Genomic DNA, 5,413 nt, shown 5'->3' on the forward strand with positions numbered 1-5,413 from the left:
AGTTGGGCCGGGGATTTAGTTCAGCGGTTCGGTGGCCTGCCTTGCAAGCGCAGGGACCAGAGTTTGATTCCCGGTACCAAAAAAAAAAAAAGATATAGAGTAATAAAACAGCCAATACTCAGATTAACAGTACAAACGAAGCCTCTGTGTATCCTCCCTGGTAATATCTTCCTCTCTCTCACCAATAAATCCTGATATTATAAATCTGATAGTTATGAAGCCCTTAGGTTACCTTCTACTTTTTCATTATTGATAAGAGTCTTTAAACAATATATAGTATTATTCTGTATGTTTCATATATAACTGATATATTCTTCTGTAATTTGCTCTTTTCCCATGAGACATATTTATGCGTCATCCATGTTGATAAGTACAGTTAATATATTTTGTACAGGTACTTATCTAGATATGTAAATATAGCCTAGAGGGTCTGGACAGATGTACTCAAGCTCATAACCAGAGTGGTCTCTAGAGAAGGTGCTATGAAATCAGAATACAATCAGAGGATACTTTAGCCTTATGTTTTAATTTTTTTATAAGAAGAATATATTACTATATTATCAATATCAATAATGATAAAGAGGTTAAGATAATTTTTTTTTCTTTTTTGAGAGAGGATCTCACTATGTACTTCAAGCTGGCCTTCAACTATGCAGCCCAGGCTAATCTTGAACTCACAGCAATCCTCCTGCCTCAGCCTCCCAAATGCTGGGACTATAGGTGTGTGCCACCACACACCTGACTTAAAATAATGTCTGCTTTTGAGGCATCTATTCTGTTTGCTGAGGTCTGAAAGAATTGGCAGTCCATAGAATAGAAAATACAAATAGCAATATAGAAAAAAGTAAGCTAATAGCACCTAAATTTGCATATTTTGTGTAAGATGGGGCCCCGAGAAAATAAAAAGTATGAAAGCCACTACAATAAAGAAAAAAAAATAGCATAAATTTTGCGCAGGCCCACATCATCTCCCCAACCTACAGCAAAATGTAAGACAATATTTATATTAATGACAATTTAAAGAAAAGACTAGATTGGCCCCGAAAGAATATTTGCTTTCCAAATACTCCAGAAGCACAGCCATGTTCTCTTCTGAGAATGTTCAATGATGAGAATGCACAATGCTCAATAAATGTTCTCTTCTGAGGAAAACCAAGAAATACAGGATAAATTTTTAAATGATTTAAGGTACCATATGAAACAAGATAGTATCTTTCATAATACTTCCTCTTCATTAAACTATGCAGGCAGGATCAACATGCTGAGTCTCTGGGACGATTTGTAATAAACTGGTAACAGAGGCTGCCTCCAGGAAAGACACTGAGTGATGAGGAAAGGGGTGAAGGCTTACTTTTCTCTGTATATTCCTTTGTACCCTTTGAACATATATTACCTATCTGTTATAGCTTATATTTAGATATCCCCCCAAAAGCCTCATGTGTCATAGGTGGGTCTTTTTGGAGATGGCTGGATCTCCAAAGTGAGTGATGTTGGGATCAAAGATATGTTACTAGGATTAAGGGTGTGAGTTACCCACCAAGTAACCTGGATAAAATGTAAGAGACAGAAAGAGGGCTGGTGTGGTCTTTGCTCCTCACTTGCTTGCTGCTTGCTGCCTTCTGCCTACCCTGCTTTGCCATGGACATTTTTCTCCTCTGGGATGTGACATTACTTGGCATCTGTTAAGCAAAGAATTGTCCCTACCCAGCCACTAGATATTCCGAAAGGAATTTACAATCTACTGGATTGGGTAAATATCGACACATGCACACAAGCACATATACACCTCTAATAAGAATGATATGCAGCATCACAGTAGTGAAGTAAATACAAGCACTTCTTGAGCAGGTGGTGGCACATGTCTGTAATCCCAGCACTCAGGAAAGTGAGGTTGGAGGACTACCATCAGTTCAAGGCCAGCCTGACCTATATCACAGTGAGTTCAAGACCAGCCTGAATTACAGAACGAGACCCTGTCTCAAATCAATCAATCAATCAATAATCACTTTTGGTGGAGGGCCCTGGAAAGGTAAATGAAAGGCAGGATTCGAGGGCTGGGGATTTAGCTCAGAGGCACTGCACCTGCCTTGCAAGTGCAAGGTCCTGAGTTCAATCCCTGGTACTGGAAAACAACAATGACAGCAATAAAAAGACAGGATTTGATGAGTCAAAAATACAAGGAGGGAATGGCAACAGTAAAGTTTTGTAGTACGAAAATTTTGTACATAATTAGGGAAATCATGCTTACTCCAAATAGGAAGAAACATTCCTAAGGGAGTGAAAGCTAGAAAAGCAAGTAGGAGACATAAACAATGGTAGAATCTTCAATGTAGTAACCATTACTGTTAAAAATATTTGGGGGGAATACAACAGAAGGTACTGCACCAACCTGAAATGCTGAAACACATCTATTCCAAACAAGGGACACATTTTCAACCCATGATATCCAACAACAGACAGAGATAGCCTCCTCAGAGAAATAGGTTGATAGAAAATTGTTACAGGCATCAATACTGGTTGTATAAGATGTTCTGAGAAATAAACATGAAGAATTTTGGATAAAAAAAATACATATATATATTTGGGAGACCTAGGCGGAGACATTATAAAGAATAGGAATATACAAGCCTGCCTCACCGCAAGCACCTGATTTCAATCCCCAGTGCCAAAAAAAAGAGAGAGAATCAAAATATAAATAAAAATAATGTTTTCTTTCAAAGAACTAGGAAGAGAGAAAACACACCCAACTAAAAGAAATAAAGCAAGTTAGGGCCGGGGATTTAGTTGAGTGGTTCCGCCGCCTGCCTCACAAGCACAAGGACCCAAGTTTGAACCCCCATACCAAAAAAAAAAGAAAGAAAGACAGTTCCAAAAGCTAATATATTTCTATTATTGCAAAGATCTAAGCAAAAAAAAAAAAAATTGTATTAGGCTTATTTTCTCAGTTTAGAAGAAAAAAAGAAACATCTAGGAAATGAGAGGAATGCTTTTCAAAGATTATGAAAAGTTGCCTAACCTCCTTCCAGTTCTCTGAACATACGTCTCCTCAACCAGGAAATCTAATAGAATCTGCCTGATGTTCAGCTACAAATGGGAAGCTCTGACTTGCTACCTAGCAGCCAATGGCTAGAATCCTTGCTTATAATGGCTGACAGAGACCTCAAATAAGTTTGGCAGAAAAGAACTTCAATTTTATCAAAAGTAAGATGAGAAGGAATGAGCAAATGAATGCCCACTAACACCGTGGGCCAGATAAGCCCCTGGCCTAAAGGATCTGAGCCAGTGTGTTCTCTGAAAGCACCATCTACTTAAAGCTGGGTGTCCACGTATTCCCTTCTGCAGCATCCCAGAAAGCCTGGCAGGGTGCAGATAAGCAGCTACTGTATCAACTGGCAGCTCCCTCAAGATCTGAGAAGCAGGAGAAACAAAAACAATAAATTGGATCCTTACTTCATGGAATACCAAAAATTCTATTTCACGTTAATTAGATTTAAATGTGAAACGATGGGGGCCGCGGGTTTAGCTCAGTGGTGCCTCCGCCTGCCTTGCAAGCTCAAGGTCCGGAGTTTGATCCCCAGTACCCCCCAAAAATAAAATAAATGTGAAAAGAATACTTAAAAACTTTTAGAATATATGAGAATATTTTGATAAACCCAGCATAGGGGAGAAATATCTAAATGGGAAATAAAAAGCACACTGAAAAAAAGAAATCCATAAGGCCGGGGATTTAGCTCAGCGGTTCAGTGGCCTGCCTTGCAAGTGCAAGGACCTGAGTTCAATCCCCGGTACCAAAAAAAAAAGGAATCCAACCTTTTGTGTGTGTGTACCAAAAATTGAACTCAAGACCTTGTGCTTGCAAGGCAGGCAGCACACCAATGAGCTAAATCCCCAGCTCAAAAGTTCTGTCACATGTTTATTTATTTATTTATTTATTTTTATTTTGGTACCGGGAATCAAACTTGGGACCTTGCATTTGCAAAGCAACCAGAAGAACCACTCCTACATCCTCCACCCCTCCAACCATGTTAAAGATGTTTATTCAAAAGATACCATAAGAAAGAAGGTAAAAGGCAGGTGTGGTGGTAAATGCCTCTAATACTAGCTGTAGGAGGCCAACGCAGGAGTCCTGCAAATTCAAGGCCAATTTGGATTTCACAGTGAGACCTTGCCTCAAAAACAAAAACAAAAGAAAAAATAGCTGGGCTTCGTGGTGCACACCTGCAATCCCAGCACTTGGGAAGCAGAGACAGGAGGACTGCTATGAACTTGAGGCCAGTTAGGCTACACAGTGAGTTCAAGCCCAGCCTGAACTACAAGACCATGTCTGGGGTGGGGGGGAAGAGGTAAAAGTCAAGTCATAAACTTGAAGGAAATATTTGTAATACATATAACTAAGAAAGGAAAAATAACCACACTATACAATAACTGCTACAAAACTATAAGAAATAGATATAATCCATTCCCAAAATTAGCAAGTAACATAAAGAGAATATGCAGTTTACAGAATCAAAGAACAAATAAATACATGAAAAGATTATTAGCTTCATTAATGATCAGGAAAATAAAATAATGTTATAATGAGATATATTTTATATACTCCCTCCAAAATTTAAACCTGACAACACTAAGACTGGCAAAAATGGATAGTATCTATATTGATAGAACCAATTTAAGTTTTTGTGTTTGTGTTTTTTTTTTTTTCTTTTGAAATAGTATCTGATGTAGCTCAGGCTGGTCTTGAACATACTATGTAGCCCAGGCTGGCCTAGACTAATTGGCAACCCTCCAGCCTCAGACTCCCAGGTGCTGGGATTACTGGGTCCACCACCATGCCCAACTGATACAATCAATTTATATAAATTCAGCATATCATACTATACAGTTCAGTGTATCTCTACCATAAATCCAAGGTATATCAGGCGAAGAGATCATACCTTATTCACCTTTTTATCCCTCATATCTGAGACACAGTAACAACAATGATCAATAAATACTAAATGAACAATGAATTAACTAACTCATCAAAAATGGTGCAGCTCACATTTACAAAAACCACTTGTTTTTCTGTTTTTTGGTACCAGGGATCGAACTCTGGACCTTGTGCTTCTGAGGAAGACAGCAGCACCACTGAGCTAAATCCCTGGCCCACAAAAACCACTTCTTAGGAGAACAATGTCTCATAGAAGAATGACGCTTGAACAAGACTCTTCCTGTATCTCCTTTCTGTTACTCAACCAGTAGTTATAAACCTTCTGTGCAGGCTAACTTACAGACAAAAAGAAAGCACAGTGACCCACCACCCAAATCAGTGCTCCCTTTTCATTTCTATCTTTCAACGTCTTCTAAGAGATATTTGAATATTGACATTTATCCTGTGAGGTATATAATTCTTTATGTAATTGACAATTCTTCA

General features: G+C 38.6%; 1 protein-coding gene across 9 annotated transcripts in view; it reads right to left on the minus strand.

Annotated features, from left to right (window-relative positions):
* Gbf1 (golgi brefeldin A resistant guanine nucleotide exchange factor 1) overlaps positions 1-5,413 on the minus strand; it is a 119,115-nt gene that overhangs the window by 106,710 nt on the left and 6,992 nt on the right. The window lies entirely within an intron of this gene.

The sequence above is a fragment of the Fukomys damarensis genome, unplaced genomic scaffold (genome assembly GCF_012274545.1).
Source record: "Fukomys damarensis isolate Sample0158 unplaced genomic scaffold, DMR_v1.0_HiC HiC_scaffold_8, whole genome shotgun sequence".
NCBI lineage: Eukaryota > Metazoa > Chordata > Mammalia > Rodentia > Bathyergidae > Fukomys > Fukomys damarensis.